General features: G+C 39.5%; 1 protein-coding gene and 1 long non-coding RNA gene across 8 annotated transcripts in view; both read left to right on the top strand.

Moving 5' to 3' along the window:
* The window catches only part of LOC131370006 (NACHT, LRR and PYD domains-containing protein 12-like), a 378,843-nt gene that overhangs the window by 229,864 nt on the left and 125,786 nt on the right, over positions 1-23,193 (top strand). The gene's annotated exons all lie outside the window — the stretch shown is intronic.
* LOC131370053 (uncharacterized) lies at positions 6-3,390 on the top strand. The gene is made up of 3 exons (XR_009207374.1): positions 6-136; positions 1,596-1,665; positions 2,220-3,390. It is a non-coding gene; the product is annotated as an uncharacterized LOC131370053 (long non-coding RNA).

The raw sequence follows: 23,193 nt of genomic DNA on the forward strand, positions 1-23,193 counted from the left end.
TGTGCAGGTGGATTCCATTCTGTTCAGTGAGTTTAAGGTGTGGAAGGAGGAACCCACACTGGAGAGGAGTTGCTGTTTCTTGGAATGAATCTACAGAGAGGACATTTACCCGTGTCTCACATTCTGCAAGAGTGAGGTGTGTGTGTGTGTGTGTGTGTGTGCACCTTTATCTTACTGTCAGTATTAAACACATGATTTTCATTCTTATGTATTAAAGCCAAAGACAAAACATTAGTTTAATTACTAATAAATGACTGTGTTTTTGTCATTTCCTGTCCACAGAACAGCTCATCACAAACACTAATACTGGTGTCCTAACAGTGTGGTAATGTGTACTATGATCAGTGTATAGGACATTTGTGTGTAGAATTGTGTGCTGCAGTGTTAATTACACAGATTCAGCACTGTAAGGAAAACATTATCTTAACACCTGAACCTCCGTGAGTAAATGTGTGTGTATTAACCTCAGTGTGATCACCCGTGCCATCATATTTACATGAGTTTTATCCTGAGACAGAAGGGAGAGCTTGTTTTACATATGAGCTCATATCACCCTGACAAATGATCTAACTCAGTGTGTATAACTACAAACACTGTCTCACAGAGACACAGAGTCATTTACTGAACTGCCTTTTAACCTGAGGTCTCACACACACACAACAGCCATAACATTATAACCACTGACGGGAGAAGTGAATATTCTGAATCTCTGTGAGGAACAAAGGGGAATGACGTGTGTGTAAATGTCAGTTCAGGGGGCTTTAATCCATCAGAGCATGTGGGTGTGTTGATTACAGGAACAAAATAAAACCCTCACTAAAGTCTTTGTTTTTTATTTCATTTGATATTTCTTCCACATTCACAGTGATTGATGATTCTGTAACGAAGCAGAAGGATAGTGTGTTTTTATAAAAGATGGGTCCAGATTGGATATAGTGTTTTATATACAGCTTTCCCTCTCACACTCCACCATGTCTGTACCTCCTTCACCCTAAACTTCTGTTTGATCAAATGTTCAGCTCTGCTGCTTCTGTTTGTCAGCGTTTTCCATCTCTTCTGTTTCTTTATTCCTTTCTTTCTGTTTTGCCCTCCCCTAGTGGCAGGAAGTCTGAAATAAACAAAGTCACGGAAGTGTACATTCTCTCTCTCTCTCTCTCTATTATTATTATTATTATTATTATTATTAATCATTTGTTTTTGGAATTTAAAAAGAAGAAATGAAGAATATGATTAAATTATATCTCTTGAAAGGTCCTGGAATTTCATTCTAAAGCATCTGAAATGTTTTCTTCCTTCAGTGAAGTTGTGATTTGGATAAAATGAATCTGTATTTTCTTTTCTGATTGATCCTGTAAAGTAAATGATCAGATTACAGAAGCCAAAGAAAAGCTCAGAAAACACAATAAAAAGGATGGAAAGAAAAACAATATATGAATCAGCACATCAGTGTAACGCTCTGGACAAGCAGAGATCTGGTTCAAATTGAAAAGGAAGATGATTAAAGAAGACAGAATAGTCAGATTTTTCGTGTTTTTCATGTAGACTTTAGTGACTACAACCAAGTTACCTCTTCCTCCTCTCCTTTCTACTCCTAGATCACCTCCATCTGCAACTTCTTCACCTACATTCACTACATCCACCAAGGACTGGTCAAGCAGCAGGATGGTGAGCTAAACTGACCACACACACACAAGCAGCATTAATCTTTTAACTTTAGACTGTTAAAACATGTGATGTGTGCTTCATTAATAAATGTGTGATTGTTCTCAGTTTGCTGTGGTATAAGCAGAATCACACACTCCAGACTGTTCTCCACTTTAAGATGATAAAGGCACTATGATGATAACAGTACTATTGATGATAATTATCTCCATTATCTGAGCTGATGAACTGAGACGCCTGAGACTCCTTATATAAATGTTAAATAAACAATAAAAACATGACATTTCTCTTGGTTAAACAGCACATTTTTAATATCAGTTTATTATTATGCAAAAATGACGCCTTTCGTCCAATCAGATTTGAGAATTCTACAGCACCGTGCTACATGATTGGAAACACACATACAGCACATTCAGATCATTTAGAGCTTCTAAAGTTAACTAATGGATTTCTTCAGTGATTATTTTCTGTTATATTTAGAGTAATGTGTGGTGTTATAGTGTTCTTCATAAATCAGTAAACATCAGATCAATGTCTGTCTTTTATTTTTATTTTAGCTGAACAGATGTTCTGGGAGGTCATGCAGCTGTGTAAGGAGATGTCCTGTGCTAAACTGGACTACTACAGAGATGAACTGTGAACACTGAGCAAGGAGACCGTGTGTGAAAGAAACATGCTCAGTGCAGGAGAGGGGGGTTCTGCAGTTCACCAAGACACATCACAGGGACCAGGTCTTTCCTCACACCTCAACACTCCAGCACTGTGTGTGTGTGTGTGTGTGTGTACTGAGATGAAATCACTGAAAAGGGAAGAAAAAGGTGTTGGTCTACTGATCAGAAGGTTGTGAGTTTGAATCCCAGCTCCACCAAGCTGCCACTGCTGGGCCCCTGAGCAAGGCCCTCAACCCTCAATTACTCAGCTGTATAAAATGAGATAAAATGTAAGTCACTGTGGATAAGGACGTCTGCCAAATGCCAGAAACGTAAATGTAAATGTCTGATAGCTGCCTCTTGTCTCCTCAGTTCTGGTCAAACCCATTAAAGTGTCACACTTATTCATAACACATGTCACTAAGACCTATTATAAACATATTCTGTCTAATTTAACTCGTACACCTGAATGAAATAAAACCTCATAAACCTTCTGATACTAATTATACTATTTTCCTTCCACCATCATCGTCCTGACTCCTGCCCCTGAGGCTGACCAGTGTGTCTGTACACCAGGGGATAGTGGATAGTAAAACTCCTTTATCTTCTACATATCTGTCTATTGGGTTTTTTAATAAATGTTGGACTTTTTTAAATGTTCTACTGCAGTTGTTGTGTCTGTTATCCAGTGTGACAGTGCTGTTAAAGATTCATTTCATTTTGTCCAACTTACAAATCGACTTTTTGTATTTTTGAAGGAAAAAAAGATAATCTCAGGTTCATTGTGAGAGAAGTTCACACTCTGTAGCCACTGCTGAATATGGTTCCTGTATTTATGTCTGGTGTAAATGGAGTACACAGATATATATTTTTCACAGACCAGTAGTGTCTCAGGTGCCTGATGCCACTGATTTATAATTCAGTAATTCAGCAGAAATTTGTTGCCAAATCAGTTCACCGTCAGTCCACTTTGTGTTCGGAAGTCAGGGAATTCAAGTGAAGTTTCCTTTCCCTTTGGGCTCAAGACACTTCAGTTCATTTTTTAAGAAACTCTGAGTTTTAGCTGTGCTCCAGTGTGTCCAAGAACATTTGATAAAAATGTCAATAAACTATCTCAGCTTCACACTCCTCTCCAGATGTGTATGAATCCACCTGGAGGAAGACACACACACCCACTTTACTATCCTTGTAAGGACCTTCCATAGGACTAACCCTGAGTTCATATGTTTTTTGGTTAGTTTTAAATAAAATCTGTGCAAGAGGCAGATCAAAAGTCCATACAAGGTCAAAACTGTCCAATTAACCAGTCTGGTCCCATTCGGTTCTTCAACACCTCTCTACAGGGACATGGTAATGTGGACTGGGAGATCTAGGCTAAGGCTTGTCTGCTATATGCATCACGGTGTTACATGTATAACTCTCTCATCCGTTAGATCGATCTATCTATCTATCTATCTATCTATCTATCTATCTATCTATCTATCTATCTATCTATCTATCTGAGCTGTGAAATTAGCACTGTGTGAATACTGATTTTTATACACTTAAAAAAAGGAATTTTGCTGCCTGTTAAATTTCCTTCACTGTAACATACATTCTGTAGGATATAATTTCATATTTAGTAAATGAACACCAATAAATCATGTAGGATTTTCTATAAGGTCAACTACTCTAGCTTTTAATAGATTCCCTCATGTCAAAATAAAAACACAATCAAACTCAATGGCATCAAGTTAGCACCATAAGTATCTACACGTAAAAAACAATAAAAAACACGAATCACAGAATAGAAAACACAATTTAAAAACTCAGTATGTGGACACAAAGGGATCTATCAATTTTTGGAAGAACTTACTTAACTAAAATGGAGAGTCTAGATGCATTTATCTTCTTTACCTATTTCTACAAAAGCTAAAACAATTAACCATAGTTGCAAGCAACGATGATCGGGCCCAAGCAACGGCGCCATCAGGTTCACCAGACACAGTGGGCACAGTGGGAACATGCACAGGGGAAATACCAAAAGGACAAAAGTGACAATTTGGGTCTAATGAAAGTGATCACAGCAATGTACACTGATGGTAAAAGGGACAATGACTCTCGCTCTAAACTATATTACTATCAGTTTATATATATACACTATATTGCCAAAAGTATTCGCTCACCCATCCAAATAATCAGAATCAGGTGTTCCAATCACTTCCATCGCCACAGGTGTATAAAATCAAGCACCTAGGCATACAGACTGTTTTACAAACATTTGTGAAAGAATGGGTCGCTCTCAGGAGCTCAGTGAATTCCAGTGTGGAACTGTGATAGGATGCCACCTGTGCAACAAATCCAGTCGTGAAATTTCCTCGCTCCTAAATATTCCACAGTCAACTGTCAGCTGTATTATAAGAACGTGGAAGTATTTGGGAACGACAGCAACTCAGCCACGAAGTGGTAGGCCACGTAAACTGACGGAGCGGGGTCAGCGGATGCTGAGGCGCATAGTGCGAAGAGGTCGCCAACTTTCTGCAGAGTCAATCGCTACAGACCTCCAAACTTCATGTGGCCTTCAGATTAGCTCAAGAACAGTATGCAGAGAGCTTCATGGAATGGGTTTCCATGGCCGAGCAGCCGCATCCAAGCCATACATCACCAAGTGCAATGCAAAGCGTCGGATGCAGTGGTGTAAAGCACGCCGCCACTGGACTCTAGAGCAGTGGAGACGCGTTCTCTGGAGTGACGAATCGCGCTTCTCCATCTGGCAATCTGATGGACGAGTCTGGGTTTGGCGGTTGCCAGGAGAACGGTACTTGTCTGACTGCATTGTGCCAAGTGTAAAGTTTGGTGGAGGGGGGATTATGGTGTGGGGTTGTTTTTCAGGAGCTGGGCTTGGTCCCTTAGTTCCAGTGAAAGGAACTCTGAATGCTTCAGCATACCAAGACATTTTGGACAATTCCATACTCCCAACTTTGTGGGAACAGTTTGGAGCTGGCCCCTTCCTCTTCCAACATGACTGTGCACCAGCGCACAAAGCAAGGTCCATAAAGACATGGATGACAGAGTCTGGTGTGGATGAACTTGACTGGCCTGCACAGAGTCCTGACCTCAACCCGATAGAACACCTTTGGGATGAATTAGAGCGGAGACAGAGAGCCAGACCTTCTCGTCCAACATCAGTGTGTGACCTCACAAATGCGCTTCTGGAAGAATGGTCAAAAATTCCCATAAACACACTCCTAAACCTTGTGGACAGCCTTCCCAGAAGAGTTGAAGCTGTTATAGCTGCAAAGGGTGGACCGATGTCATATTGAACCCTATGGATTAGGAATGGGATGTCACTTAAGTTCATATGCGAGTCAAGGCAGGTGAGCGAATACTTTTGGCAATATAGTGTATATACATATACACTATATTGCCAAAAGTATTCGCTCACCCATCCAAATAATCAGAATCAGGTGTTCCAATCACTTCCATGGCCACAGGTGTATAAAATCAAGCACCTAGGCATGCAGACTGTTTTTACAAACATTTGTGAAAGAATGGGTCGCTCTCAGGAGCTCAGTGAATTCCAGCGTGGAACTGTGATAGGATGCCACCTGTGCAACAAATCCAGTCGTGAAATTTCCTCGCTCCTAAATATTCCACAGTCAACTGTCAGCTGTATTATAAGAACGTGGAAGTGTTTGGGAACGTCAGCAACTCAGCCACGAAGTGGTAGGCCACGTAAACTGACGGAGCAGGGTCAGCGGATGCTGAGGCGCATAGTGCGAAGAGGTCGCCAACTTTCTGCAGAGTCAATCGCTGCAGACCTCCAAACTTCATGTGGCCTTCAGATTAGCTCAAGAACAGTGCGCAGAGAGCTTCATGGACTGGGTTTCCATGGCCGAGCAGCTGCATCCAAGCCATACATCACCAAGTGCAATGCAAAGCGTCGGATGCAGTGGTGTAAAGCACGCCGCCACTGGACTCTAGAGCAGTGGAGACGCGTTCTCTGGAGTGACGAATCACGCTTCTCCATCTGGCAATCTGATGGACGAGTCTGGGTTTGGCGGTTGCCAGGAGAACGGTATTTGTCTGGCTGCATTGTGCCAAGTGTAAAGTTTGGTGGAGGGGGGATTATGGTGTGGGGTTGTTTTTCAGGAGCTGGGCCTGGCCCCTTAGTTCCAGTGAAAGGAACTCTGAATGCTTCAGCATACCAAGACATTTTGGACAATTCCACGCTCCCAACTTTGTGGGAACAGTTTGGAGCTGTCCCCTTCCTCTTCCAACATGACTGTGCACCAGTGCACAAAGCAAGGTCCATAAAGACATGGATGACAGAGTCTGGTGTGGATGAACTTGACTGGCCTGCACAGAGTCCTGACCTCAACCCGATAGAACACCTTTGGGATGAATTAGAGGGGAGACTGAGAGCCAGGCCTTCTCGTCCAACATCAGTGTGTGACCTCACAAATGCGCTTCTGGAAGAATGGTCAAAAATTCCCATAAACACACTCCTAAACCTTGTGGACAGCCTTCCCAGAAGAGTTGAAGCTGTTATAGCTGCAAAGGGTGGACCGACATCATATTGAACCCTATGGATTAGGAATGGGATGTCACTTAAGTTCATATGTGAGTCAAGGCAGGTGAGCGAATACTTTTGGCAATATAGTGTGTATATATATATATATATATATATATATATATATATATATATATATATATATATATATATATATATATATATATATATATATATATATATATATACGCTCCATCTAGTGGACATAGTCTAGTACTGCAGGAGTCAGGCCAAAACCATGTCTAGTCAATGGACTGATGAATGTAAAAAAATATTGTGAGCCGTTTGAGCATCACAAAATCATGAAACTAAGCAAACGGTGCCATCGCTGCCCGGTGCACCAGATACAGTGGGCACAGTGGGTACATGCATTTGAAGGGGAAATACCAAAAGGACAAAAGTGACAATTGGGGTTTAATTAAAATGATAACAGCAATGTACACTGACGGCAAAAAGAAAACTGACTCTCCGTCTAAACTATATAAGGACTAAAGTGACAGTTTGACAGTGTTGTCAAAAGGGACAATGACACTCCCTCTAACCTATGTTACTAAATCAGGTTATATATATATTATATATTATATATTGATATATGATGATATTATGATGATAATAATATGATAATATTATTAATATTATACTAATATAATATACATCATAATATTTTCCTGAAGTGTATATACATTTTTTGGTTGACTCTATATATAAATTGTGAAAATGAGGCCATATTTAAAAAAATAAAAATAAAAGGGAAAGAGCTCCGTCTAGTGGACATCGTCTAGTACTGCAGGAGTCAGGCCAAAACCATGTCTAGTCAATGGACTGATAAATGTAAAAATTTGTTGTGAGCCGTTTGAGCATCACAAAATCATGAAACTAAGCAAACTTACTCACAACCAGTTGTTCTTTCTATGTAAAATATTTTGAAACATTAGGACTTTCCACTGTTAAGATATAAGATATAATTTTCTTCTATTATGTCCTTATTTAAATCATCACCATAGCAACATCATTCACAATATCACAAATTCCTTCACAGTTTCACATCAGCCATGTCTTGACATTATTCTGACTGATTTTCATCCAAATCAGGTGAAAGTAAGGGACAAAACATTAGATTTCTAAAATTGACACACTTCCTGCTGCCAGTTGGTGGCGCTATGACTGAGACTCACAGTTTTCATATTTGTGTAATCAGCTTTCTTGTCTTAACATTATCCTAAGGTTTCATGTGGATCACTTAATGTACACAGAAGTTATTAGCTACTTCCTGTTTCATTTTATTCGCCATAAGTTAAAGGGCTCCTCACGGCTGAACCGTTTGAGATATCAAAAATCCCTCATCAATTTTGCATTATCAGTGTCTTGAGATCATATTAGCCTGGGTTTGGTGGCGGTTGTATCAATGTCTTGAGATCATATTAGCCTGGGTTTGGTGGCGGTTGTATCAGTGTCTTGAGATCATATTAGCCTGGGTTTGGTGGCGGTTGTATCAATGTCTTGAGATCATATTAGTCTGGGTTTGGTGGCGGTTGTATCAATGTCTTGAGATCATATTAGCCTGGGTTTGGTGGCGGTTGTATCAATGTCTTGAGATCATATTAGCCTGGGTTTGGTGGCGGTTGTATCAGTGTCTTGAGATCATATTAGCCTGGGTTTGGTGGCGGTTGTATCAGTGTCTTGAGATCATATTAGCCTGGGTTTGGTGGCGGTTGTATCAATGTCTTGAGATCATATTAGTCTGGGTTTGGTGGCGGTTGTATCAATGTCTTGAGATCATATTAGCCTGGGTTTGGTGGCGGTTGTATCAGTGTCTTGAGATCATATTAGCCTGGGTTTGGTGGAGGTTGTATCAGTGTCTTGAGATCATATTAGCCTGGGTTTGGTGGAGGTTGTATCAGTGTCTTGAGATCATATTAGCCTGGGTTTGGTGGAGGTTGTATCAGTGTCTTGAGATCATATTAGCTTGGGTTTGGTGGCGGTTGTATCAGTGTCTTGAGATCATATTAGCTTGGGTTTGGTGGCGGTTGTATCAATTCCCTAGGAGGAGTATTTTAAAATTCCATTGGGTGCGTTTTGCAAATAACTCACTTCCTCTGGATTAGTCTTAATGACATGCAATGGGAAAGTTGTTCAAATCAATGAGATCTAAGTGTGTACCAAGTTGTACATGGATATGTGTAAGTGTATATCAGCTATGCAGCAAGATATTCCAGGGGGCGCTGTGAGGGGTGTGTGCCACGCCCAGGGTCAAGCCACAGTGACCTCCTAATGGCCGCAGATTCCAACCTGTCTGCTGATTTTCATGAGTTTTTCAAAAGTGCAAAGTTGAGTTCAAATTGAAGCTCAAGAACATTTTGTATGTGTAAATAATTGCCCTCACATCGCCATCATTGTTGTACTTTTGCTCTGGGACCTTATTTTTTGTCACTGATTTATTTATTTATTTTGCATGCTAACAATCATGCCAGTAAAGTACTGTGAAACTGGTGAAATGAATTTTTTAGACTGTATTCTGAGCTCTACTTTTTATTTTCAGTAAACAAAGATTCAGTAATTTACTTTTTGTGTTCAGTTTACATTCACTTCTGGTACAAATCTAATTAAAGGATCTGACAAAGAGCAAGACTCTGCACTGACCAGAACAGCAATGGAAAGAAACAAAGGAAACAAGTGAAATGTGAAACAAATCACCAGAAACAGGACAAGAAGGTAAACAACAAAAGGCAGGATATAATAATGTAAACAATATATACACACAAGAAAGGGAATTTATTAACACAGACAGTTAGGAAACATTGCAGGAGAGTGCGAGAAAAAACACCATAAATTCTTGCTGCATAAAGTATTTTGTGAATATATTGTACTGTGCAAAATTTTTACACAGGTATAAAGAAATGCTGTAAAGTAAAAATGCTTTCTAAAATGTTTATTTTAATTGTTTATTTTTATTAATTTACAAAATGCTAAATGAGAGCACAGAAGAACAATCAAAATCAAATCAATATTTGGTGTGATTATTGAAGTCAGTTTCATGTCACAGGTCATACACCATGGCAAGATTGAGCACAGGAACAAGACACAAGGAATCAGCAAGGTCTCTCCCAGGCACAGATTTCAGAGCAGACTGGGGTTTCAGGATGTGCTGTTCAAGATATTTTGAAGAAGCACAAAGAAACGGGTGATGTTGAAGACTGTAGACGCAAGAGATTTGGTCGGGATTAATGGTGTCCTCCATGCTGTGAAATCCAGGCAGATACTTATCCATCATGCAACACCATCAGGGAGGAGTCTGATTGGCCCCTAATTTATTCTGCAGCAGGACAATGACCCCAAACATACAGCCAATGTTATAAAGAACTATCTCCAGCACAGAGAAGAACATGGAGTCCTGGAAGTGATGGTTTGTCCCCCATAGAGTCCTGATCTCAACATCATCCAGTCTGTCTGAGATTACATGAAGAGACATAAGGATTTGAAGCAGCCTACATCCACAGAAGATCTGTGATTAGTTCTCCAAGATGTTTGGAATAACCTACCTGCCGAGTTCCTTCAAAAACTGTGTGCAAGTCTACCAAGAAGAAAGGATTTTTTAGATTCATTACAACACGGACAGGTCAGATTGGTAGTTGATAGTTTTTTGGTAGTTTAATGTAGACATGTAAATGATTCCACTACTGACATGACTAAAACAGATGAAAGAGGGAAGCAGGTAAAAAGACAGATTGATACACAACAGAAAGAAGGAGTTTGTGCTCATATTCACTCATTCCCAGGTAAAGTCTCCTCATAAAGTTGCAGTCTAAAATTACTGAGATAAACATAACCAAGTTATGCCCAGTTATGGTCAATTCTGAAATCCAGCACTGGGTACAATGTGGACTGATCCAGACTGAGTTGTTTCATCTCAGTGAGGTTGGGTTATGATGACAACCCTGCACGCTGGAGTGATTTATTTTTATTTATTAAAAAAAAAACATGTTTCTCTTCAGAAATAACTGATCTAACAATATATTGTGTTAGTAATAAATTTATCTTTGAAGATTTATATTTATATAGTTTATATCTTTTGGAGAACAAACATTATTTTACTACAAAAATGTTAGAATATTAATTTTACAAAACAGAAGACTGAATGAAATGGCTGATGTGTTTCTAAACATCTTCTCTATTCCCCAACATGCAGGAACACTGGAGTCTTCATCACACACAGATATTCATTCCATCCTGAATATAAAAGAAAAAGATGTGAATTAATCAGCACAAAGTGGACTGTGGTACTTCATGATCAACAGCATGTAATCATCTCTGCTCCAAGAGAAACATTATCATCTCCTGTTTATAATGAATCCTTCAACATTTCTTCATTCTTACTAACATCTGTGTTCTAACTTTTAACCAGAACAAATGAGAACTTCCACAAGTTCTAACAGGATAATGAGCAGATATTTACCCATCACATCACTGCTCTTATCCAATCACAGGAACACTACTGTGTCATTTAGCTCTTGTTCTACATTTATATTTAAGTGCAGACTTTAAGAAGAAGCTGAGGTGAATTTTACAGGAATGACAGAAGGCACAATGTTCATTTACAATCACTCTCATGCATTTTGTAGACTCTGTCTGAATCCCTGTTTTCTGCCACCACATGAATTTTATATCAACAAACTTTACTGAACACAAAACAGCATTAAAGACAATTGTTAGAAAAATTCACATTAAATAGAATATGGTGAAATTTTCTAAAACTGAGGTTGAACTTTTATTAAAAAAAATTTATTACTTCTTACATCAGTGTCTGTAGTTTGTAATGTTCATCATCTTTAAGAGCAGAGAGCAGCTTCTTTCCTGAGTCTGATAGATTATTAAAGGTCAGATTCAGTTCTCTCAGGTGTGAGGGGTTTGATCTCAGAGCTGAAGTCAGAGCAGCACAGCCTTCATCTGAGATACCACACTTACGCAACCTGTAGAGAGACACAGTCTTCATCAACAGACTTTTATTATATAAAGTATAATTAATACTGAGCAAAACAGAGAAGGAAAGAAATCAAAACTCAAAAGCCACCAGAACTTAAAAACTTTCAAAAGAACTTGGAAAGGTTCATGGAGAGAGAGAGAGAGAGAGAGAGAGACAGTAGTAACACTAGTAAGCTATCACTACTATCCACTTCCTTGGCATTAACTACACAGCTACAAATCCAGAGCAGCTCCAGAATAATGGACACTGAGGTAAGTGCTGAACATGTTCACTATGAACACACATCATCATCTCTTCTCAAATGAAACTGTTTACAATCTCTGTGTGGAACATTCAGGGAATTACATTTTCATGGTTCGGGTGCAAAAGTAAAAGCTGTGACTTTGAGGAAAACCCAAAAGACAGACTCCAGGAAACCTGGATTAGATCAATGTCTCACTGCTCCTCTAACTATAAAGAATGAATTCTCCAATCTATTAAACACACTACTGTTAAGAAGGGAGAGACTCGGGTGGAACCATCATTTAGATCAGATTTTATGGCACCACAAAAATGAAATAAATCACACATTGAGCTTAAAAATGAAGAAAGATATTTTAAAAAGAGCAAAAGACATTTTCTTGTGTCCAGTGAACATCTCTCCCAGTGACTCCCCTTATTATGATGAGGAGATCCTACTCCAGCTCCACACTGAGATCTGCAGCTTCCAGGCCCAGGGAAGTGTGCTGATCTGTGGAGACCTGAACTCCTGCAGCGGCTCTCTCTCTGACTTTAACACAGAGCATGAAAACTATTTTAGATTTGGACATCATTAGCCCAGAAACCTTACTAACCTTCCCTGCCATGACTTTGACTTGCAGGTCAAAAGAAATGGAAATGATCTGCTGCAGCTCTGTGAAAGCCTGGCTCTGTACATTGTTAATGGAAGGACATGAGGAGACTCTTTGAGAAGATACACATTCTGCTCAGCTCTTAGCAACAGCACAGTAGAGTATAATGATAACAGACTGAAACCCTTTCTGTGTCAGCGCATTCACTGTTAAAACACTAACCCCTCTGTCTGATCACAGCCAAATTCATTAACAGGACAAGAACTAACCCCACTGCACACACACACCTTTCTGGACACTACATACACTCACAGTGAGGAAGACATCAGTCTCACACTTAGAAATATAAACCCTGATTTCATTAGAACTGTACAAATTTGTCAAGATCCAAACAATGCAGAATCACACCTTACATTACTGTGATATTTTAATACAATATACATCTACACTCAGAATCTAAAAATCCAAACACAACTGACACACAAACTAACACACAAACACAACTGACACACAAACACAACTGACACACAAACTAACACACAAACACAACTGACACACAAACTAACACACAAACACAACTGACACACAAACACAACTGACACACAAACTAACACACAAACACAACTGACACACAAACTAACACACAAACACAAATGATACACAAACTAACACACAAACACTGACACACAAACAAAAATGATACACAAACACAACAGACACACAAACTAACACACAAACACAAATGATACACAAACTAACACACAAACACTGACACACAAACAAAAATGATACACAAACACAACAGACACACAAACACAACTGACACACAAACTAACACACAAACACAAATGATACACAAACTAACACACAAACACTGACACAAACTAACACACAAACAAAAATGATACACAAACACAACAGACACACAAACTAACACACAAACACAAATTTCTGGAAGCAGTGGAAAACTCTAAATAAATCTATATTAGTATTACAAAATGGTGACATGCATCAACCACTTTAAATCAGTCCACACACACACACACACAACAATTAAAAAGCTGAACACATTAGAAATGCCTATAAAAGATTCCCCAGACCCCCTGAACCTGAATCTGTAATTATTCCCCATGATCCTGAGTGTAGGTTATTTCCCTGAGATCTGAACCCAAGGTCTTATAACACCCATTTTCAAAAGTGGAGATAAAGTCACTCCTAATAAGTACAGAGGCATCTGTGTGTACAGTAAAAGAAATCAATTCTTCCCTCAGGAGCATGGAGTGAGACATGGGTGCTGCCTAAGCCCAACACTATTTAATTGTACAGTGAGGGAAAAAATTATTTGATCCCCTGCTGATTTTGTACGTTTTCCCACTGACAAAGAAATGATCAGTCTGTAATTTTAATGGTAGGTATGTCTGAACAGTGAGAGACAGAATAACAACAAAAAAAAAATCCAGAAAAACACATTTCAAAAAATGTATACATTGATTTGCTACATTATTTCACTCATTTTATTGAGTGAAATAAGTATTTGACCCCTTTGCAAAACATGACTTAGTACTTGGTGGCAAACCCTTGTTAGCAATCACAGACGTCAGACATTTCTTGTAGTTGGCCACCAGGTTTGCACACATCTCACATCTCAAGGAATTTGGGCCCACTCCTCTTTGCAGGTTCCTCTCCAAGTCATTAAGGTTTTGTGGCTGACCCTTCAGCTCCCTCCACAGATTTTCTATGGGATTAAGGTCTGGAGACTGGCTAGGCCACTACAGGACCTTAATGTGCTTCTTTTTGAACCACTCCTTTGTTGCCTTGGCCATGTGTTTTGGGTCATTGTCAGGCTGGACCATCCATCCACGACCCATTTTCAATGCCCTGGCTGAGGGAAAGAGGTTCTCATCCAAGATTTAATGGTACATGGCCCCGTCCATCGTCCCTTTGATGCGGTGCAGTTGTCCTGTCACCTGGGGATGGTGTACTTGGGGTCATAGGCAGCATTCCTCCTCCTCCAAACATGGCGAGTTGACTTGATACCAAAGAGCTGGATTTTGGTCTCATTTGACCACACCACTTTCACCCAGTTCTCCTCTGAATCATTCAGATGTTCACTGGCAAACTTCAGATGAGCCTGTACATGTGCTTTCTTTAGCAGGGGGACCTTGCGGGCGCTACTGGATTTCAGTCTTTCACGGTGTAGTGTGTTACCAATTGTTTTCTTGGTGACTATGGTCCCAGCTGCCTTGAGATCATTGACAAAATCCTCCAGTGTAATTCTGGGCTGATTCCTCGCCGTTCTCATGATCATTGAAACTCCATGAGGTGAGATCTTGCATGGAGCCCCAGACCAAGGAATATTGACAGTCCTTTTGTGTTTCTTCCATTTGGGTCTTGTAGCTCATTTCAGCTTTGTGTAGGTCTACAATCTTGTCCCTGACATCCATGGACAGCTCTTGGGTCTTGGCCATGATGTAGAGTTTGGAATCTGATTGATTGCTTCCTTCTGTGGACAGGTGTCTTTCATACAGTTAATGAGCTGAGATTAAGAGCACTCCCAGAGAGTGCTCCTACTGTAATCTCAGCTCCTTACCTGTATAAAAGACACCTGGGATCCAGAAATCTTTCTGATTGATAGGGGATCAAATTCTTATTTCACTCATTAAAATGCAAATCAATGTAGAACTTTTCTGAAATGCATTTTTCTGGATTTTTTGTTATTCTGCTGCCTTTCACTGTTCAAATACACCTACCATTAAAATTACAGACTGATCATTTCTTTGTCAGTGGGCAAACATACAAAATCAGGGGATCAAATAATTTTTTCCCTCACTGTATATATTAATGAATTTTGTTTCTATATTAGATCGATCAGCAGCACCTGATCTCACTCTATACCACTCAGTGGTCAAATTCCTGCTGTATGAAAATGACCTGGTCCTGAATTCCCCAGTGTTCAGGGTCTACAGCAGAACCTGGACCTGCTGCAGCAGTACTGTCAGACCCGGGTCCTGACGGTCAACCAAAACTGACCAAATCTATTATTATTACAAAAAAAGAAACACCATCCAGATATGAAGGAAATGCAACACAGTGAATGACAGGACATTCTACACAACTAAAAACAAATTCACTTTCAAATTCCAAATCCAGTCTCAAATGATATGAATCAGTAACTGAACCTATTCTACTGTATGGTAGCGAGATCTGGGGTCACAAACCAGAATTTCACACAATGGGGTAAACACCCAGCTGAAATGATACACGATTCTGTAAATCCACTGAAACTCCACAAACAACAGCTGTAGAGCTGAATTGTGCCGATTCCCACTGCTGCTCAAACATTCAGAAAAGATCCATCAAATATTGGCTCTATTATACAGCACATTATAACACTACAGAAACAAAACTCCATCACCCACTGGAACACACAAACACCAGCACAAAGTAAAATGCAGTGCTATCTGACCCTAAATGGACAGGACACTGTAGCTGAATACCTGAGCACAGTGACTGACCACCAACACAGAACCAAGACGACTAAATACAGACTCAGCACACACACTGGCCATGGAGACGAGCTCGCTGACAGAATAAACACTAGTTCAGCTTTAAGAACAAGAACAATGCTGTTTATTTAAATCTAATTTGCTCTATTTAGTTGTTGACCTTTTCAGTCCTATGGAAGAATTCTTTTACACCATTTCCATGTCACTGCTGATTTTAACCCCTGCAGCTCACACAGTACGTTTAGTTTGTGTCTCAGCTGCAGTCCGTGTGATTAGTTACAATGTTTTAGTAAATCTGTACAAAATCATCAGTGTGCAGTAAAAAGAAACAGGAGAACCAGAACAGAAGAAACAGAAATCTTCCTCCTCAGGACATTGATGATGAAGCTAAAACTTCTGCTTCTGTCTCACTATTAGAGAATGTGTCTTACTGAGGAGCAGGAAATGAGATTTTCAGAGAGATGATCTTACCACAGTGTCTTGAGTTTACAGTGAGGATTCTCCAGTACAGGAGAGAGACTCTTCACTCCTGAGTCTCCAAATTTATTATCAGAGAGATGCAGTACTCTCAGGTGTGAGGGGTTTGATCTCAGAGCTGAAGTCAGAGCAGCACAGCCTTCATCTGAGAAACCACAATCCCACAACCTGTAGAGAGACACAATGACACAGTCTTCACTGGTTGTACACAGGGATGTTTCTAGAGTTTAATCCCTAGTGGAGTACAAACCACCAAGAATTTTACAAAAGTAAAAAGTCTGTTTATTTATTTAAATTCTGGTGACTTTGAGAGCATTGATTTATTTATTTGTTCAGTTAATTGTTTTTTTTTTTTTTATTTGTTTATCTTTAATAATGTTATGGAGCCAACATTAATGAAAGTATGTGCTGCTGATCATTTCATTCGCTCAATTTTACATTAATTTACTGTAAAGACTTTTGATAAAATTGTTTATGTAAACTTTTCCAGATCACACACAAGTATATTAAAAAAAACTTTAAATCCACAATTTCTCAGTCCTCAGCTACAATGTTGTATTATGATTTATCTTCTGAGTGCAAGTCAAGGTTTCTACTGAGAAAAGTTTAAGAGAGGAGAAGTACAGTCAGGGGGCACAGTGAGAGGGACGGGCTTTATGAAGATGCACAGGGTATTTTCACTTCAGCTGCTGTTACAATCAGCCTTTCTTCAAAATATGTCAAATAATATAAATGTTTGAAGAGGAAAGCCTACTTTCAGACGTATCTACTGTAATCTTCCTCATCAGACACTGATTTATCAGCAACATTTTACTGGGGCTCGAGTGACCACCCTGATTGTAGACAGTTTGTCTTATTGTGGACTCAGTAACACACACTATGTCTTTAGAAGGACAACACATAAGACTAGAACTTGGACTTTTCTATTCTACTTCTAATTCTACATGAAGTATTCACTACATATACACACTGTGTATGGTTATGTATGGGACAAATCAAATTTGACTTTAAAATGTTTTCAGTAACTTTTCCCTGCTTTACACATAATAATCTATATAATCTTTCTTTCTTTTATTTTAATCAGAGTTCACCTGAGAAGATCAGACTGTCAGTAATCAGACCTAAAACAGGATCAGACTCTAAATAGTTGTTGGAGAAGTTGTTAGTTCATTGGTGTATTTTTTAACCCAGACTGTGAAAGTGTAAATGGTTTATTCAGTATTGACAAGAACAACTGTGACTGTGTTTTATTTATACAGAATGTCTTTATCTATTATTATGACCTGGATGAAGATTAGACCATGATTTATAATATGATCTTACCACAGTCTCTCCAGTTTACAGTGAGGATTCTCCAGTACAGCAGAGAGACTCTTCACTCTTGAGTCTCCTAGTTTATTCCAGGACAGATCCAGGACTCTCAGGTGTGAGGGGTTTGATCTCAGAGCTGAAGTCAGAGCAGCACAGCCTTCATCTGAGATACCACACTCACGCAACCTGTAGAGAGACACAATGACAGTCTTCATCAACAGATTTTTATCTTGGTTTAAGACTTCCTTTAAAGATGATGTGTTTGTAAATGATTTTATTATTCAGAACGACATGAGGATTTAATATCACCTGTTTATTCTAATGAACAATGTCATTAAAATGATCCCCCTGAGTGTTAGATTTAGTTTCTCTCATCTGTTGTGTGTGATATTAAACTATCAGCAGCTGAAGCTGAACAGAGGACAGCAGACTGACCATCAACTTTAACTTTAATCACTTCACACAAAGCCTCTTTATAACACTAAAATAAAAAGAAGCAAGCTCTTTCATGGTTTTATTATAGCGGAAATTATTATAGGGAAAGATAAGAGCTAGTTTAAGTGTTTCAGGAAAAACATCGTCGTTTGAAGACGGTCAGAGACTCTGCTGTATGGACATCTAGGGGAAGTTTATTCCACCACCTCGGTGCCAGAACAGAGAAGAGTCTAGATGAATACCTACCTTTTACCCTGAAAGATGGTGGGACCAGTTGGGCAGTGCTAGTGGATCAGAGGGAGCGAGGTGCAGTGCGAGAAGTAATAAGATCTTTGAGGTAAGATGGTGCTGGTTCATTCCTGGCTTTTTAGACAAGCATCAGTGTTTTGAATCTGATGAGTACAGCTACCGGAAGCCAGTGGAGGGAACGCAGCAGTGGGGTGGAGTGGGAGAACTTAGGCAGGTTGAAAACAAGCCATGCAGCTACATTTTGGATCATCTGCAGTGGACGAATTGCATTCAGAGGAAGACCTGCCAGTAAAGAGTTGCAGTAGTCCAGTCTCGAAATAACCAGAGACTGAACAATCACTTGAATAGCCTGTGTGGATAGGAATGGTTGAATCCTTCTAATGTTGTACAGAAGAAACCGACATGAGCGTCTCTCTGAAAACAACATGGACATCCATGTCTAACACTGTAAACTGTTATTGATATCAGATTGAACTCACAGCCATCTTTACTCTTTTTCCTTCAGCACACATGACTCCCACCCAGACCCACTGTACATGATGATGTCACATCAATACACAACATCTAACACCAGGGTTTAATAACTGAAACAAATGCATTAACTACAACTGCACCATGAACATGTCTCCACTGTACGTCTCCCACTTTCTTAGATAAAGGTGACTTATATAAGGCTCTCCACTCCAGTGTCACATTCTCCCCCAAATGGAGGACACTACATCAGGGTGTCCAGGCCTAGACCTTTAAAGCCCTGCAAAGTAGCACAGGCTACACATTTCCAGAGTCCACTGGTCCAGAGAGACCAGTTCATCTCTGTACAAATTGTACTTGAAAGGCTGCTGATCTGCTCTGTACATGTATAAGACAATGTCCTCTTTCTTTTTTGGGGGGTAAATACACAGCAGTTTTTAGAATCCACTGCAATTTCTCCCAAAACAAAGCAACTAAATGTAGATGTATTTTTGCCTGTAGTTATGCTGGAGGATCAACACAAGCTAGCTGATGCCAGACAGCAGATGTTACTTACTTACTGTAAGTTGTTAACGATCAACATTCAGTCTTCATTTATATTATGACATTTCTGTAATTTCCATTTATCAAAGAGATTTTTACCTTTTCAACAACTCCTTCAAAATTTTCTGCATAAACATTCCATCTTCTAAAACCCTCCCTGGTCAAAGTTACACCCTACACCAGGGGTGTCAAACTGTATCCACAAATGACCAGTGTGGCTTCTGTTTAGTTGGAATGAAAACCTGCACCCACACCAGCAATTTGTGGATACGGTTTAACACCTATGCCCTACACCCTAGGTTCTTTGTAGCAGAGACGATTTTAAATTCCTTTAATATTTCCAACATTAAATTTCCATCTCTCTGACAACTAATTAAAACATCATCATATGCTAATAAACACATTTTAAACCTGTCAATATACACTACCAGTCAAAAGTTTGGACACATCTTTTAATCCCATGGTCTTTCCTGATGTTTATTTCCTTCTACATTGTAAAACAATGCTGAAGGCGGCCGAAATACACAATGTCCTCTGAACAGTTGATATTGAGATATGTCTGCTACTGATGCTCTGTAATGTCTTCATAACAGCTCTAATCTGAGGTGCTGTTAATTGGTGATTTCTGAGGCTGGTAAACTCTAAATGAACTTCTCCTCTGCAGCAGAGGTAAGTTCTGGACCTGCTTTACTGGGATGGTCTTCATGTGAGCCAGTTTCATTTAATATGATCTTACCCCAGTTTCTCCAGTTTACAGTGAGGATTCTCCAGTACAGCAGAGAGACTCTTCACTCCTGAGTCTGATAGTTTATTCCTGGACAGATTCAGGTCTCTCATGTGTGAGGGGTTTGATCTCAAAGCTGAAGTCAGAGCAGCACAGCCTTCATCTGAGATACCACACTTATACAACCTGTAGAGAGACACAATGACACAGTCTTCATCAACAGATTTTTATCTTGGTTTAAGACTTCCTTTAAATATGATGTGTTTGTAAATGATTTTATTATTCAGAATGACATGAGGATTTAATATCACCTGTTTATTCTAATGAACAATGTCATTAAAATGATCCCCCTAGGTGTTAGATTTAGTTTCTCTCATCTGTTGTATGTGATATTAAACTATCAGCAGCTGAAGCTGAACAGAGGACAGCAGACTGACCATCAACTTTAACTTTAATCACTTCACACAAAGACCCTTTATAACACTAAAATAAAAAGAAGCAAGCTCTTTCATGGTTTTATTATAGTGGAATTCACTGAAAATTCTAGATTACACCAGATTAAAAGATACTATTTACAAAAGTACAAAAGTGCTTTAAGTCTCCATCAATGAATATATTAACACTGGTTCAATAGGTTACAGACTTAAGATACCAATAGTCTAAAATTGTTTTTTAAACATATAACAATACATAAAAACAGGGAAAGATAAGAGCTGGTTTAAGTGCTTCAGGAAAAACGTTGTCGTTTGAAGACAGTCAGAGACTCTGCTGTACGGACATCTAGGGGAAGTTTATTCCACCACCTCGGTGCCAGAACAGAGTGAGTCTAGATGAATACCTACCTTTTACCCTGAGAGATGGTGGGACCAGTCGGGCAGTGCTGGTGGATCAGAGAGAGCGAGGTGCAGTGTGAGAAGGAATAAGATCTTTGAGGTAAGATGGTGCTGGTTCATTCTTGGCTTTGTAGGCAAGCATCAGTGTTTTGAATCTGATGAGTACAGCTACCAGAAGCCAGTGGAGGGAACGCAGCAGTGGGGTGGAGTGGGAGAACTTAGGCAGGTTGAAAACAAGCCCTGCAGTTACATTTTGGATCATCTGCAGTGGACGAATTGCATTCAGAGGAAGACCTGCCAGTAAAGAGTTGCAGTAGTCCAGTCTCGAAATAACCAGAGACTGAACAAGCACTTGAGTAGCCTGTGTGCATAGGAATGGTTGAATCCTTCTAATGTTGTACAGAAGAAACCGACATGAGCGTGTCACAGTTTATTACAGTGCAGAAAAGCATGAAGCACAGTTTCTCTCAGAAAACAACATGGACATCCATGTCTAACACTGTAAACTGTTATTGATATCAGATTGAACTCACAGCCATCTTTACTCTTTTTCCTTCAGCATACATGACTCCCACCCAGACCCCCTGTACATGATGATGTCACATCAATACACAACATCTAACACCAGGGTCTATAACTGAAACAAATGCATTAACTACAACTGCACCATGAACAAGTCTCCACTGTACGTCTCCCACTTTATTAGATAAGAAGATGCTGGGAAGCTTTTATAAAGATACTGAACAAACCTTACAAAGTCCATCTAACAACCAGGAACTAAGTGTAGCCTGTGAGCTGCAGGCCTACCTACAGTCACGTAAGCTGGATAGTGAGGGGGATCAATTAAAATGGAGGAAAGAACAACAAAAGATCTACCCAAGGACCTAAAAAGACTACTTGTGCATATCAGCCACAAGTTCTAGTGTTCACTGTTCTCCAGAGCAGAGAGTGTGTACACAGTGGACACAGAGCTACACTTTCTAACAGACTGTAAAAAAGTTCAGTTCTCTCTCATGCCCAACACTGACAAACTGTTTATTCTGTTAGGAGAAATGAAGGAGAGCTGCATTTTATCAGGACAGTATATATCTGTCTGTCACAACCTGAGGGACACTGAGTAACACACCCAAACAGATCTGGCAACCCTGTTCATAGCAGCTAGACGGAGATGCACTGAACAAACATTCACTGACAGAATAAACACTAGTTCAGCTTTAAGAACAATAAAAATGCAGTTTTGTAAGCTCCTCTTGTTTGCTCTTTTGGTTGTTATGTAAATATCTAATTCTCTATTTTACATAATTCCATTTTCTTTTTACACCATCTCCATGTCACTGCTGATTTTAACCCCTGCAGCTCACACACTACATTTAGTTTGTGTCTCAGCTGCAGTTTGTGTGATTAGTTACAACGTTTTAGTAAATTTCACTGTAATTTCAGACACATTGCAGACACATCAGAGTCTGTGAAAAATCATCAGTGTGCAGTGAAAAGAAACTTTCACTTTCCTCCTCAGGACATTGATGATGAAGCTAAAACTTCTGCTTCATTCTCACTATTAGATTATGTGTCTTACTAAGGAGCAGGTCATATGACTCTCAGAGAGATGATCTTACCCCAGTATCTCCAGTTTACAGTGAGGATTCTCCAGTACAGCAGAGAGACTCTTCACTCCTGAGTCTCCTAGATTATTATCAGACAGATTCAGTTCTCTCAGGTGTGAGGGGTTTGATCTCAGAGCTGAAGTCAGAGCAGCACAGCCTTCATCTGAGATACCACAATCATGCAACCTGTAGAGAGACACAATGACACAGTCTTCATCAACAGATTTTTATTATATAAGGTATATTTAACACTGAGCAGAACATTAGTGTCAGATTGTGAACAGTGGGTGGGCCTGGGTAAAACAGGGTGGGCACAGGTTTGAAAAGAAACTCAAAAGCCAACAGCCACTAAAAAGAACTGAAAA

Source organism: Hemibagrus wyckioides, linkage group LG19 (assembly GCF_019097595.1).
Source record: "Hemibagrus wyckioides isolate EC202008001 linkage group LG19, SWU_Hwy_1.0, whole genome shotgun sequence".
NCBI classification, from domain to species: Eukaryota; Metazoa; Chordata; class Actinopteri; order Siluriformes; family Bagridae; genus Hemibagrus; species Hemibagrus wyckioides.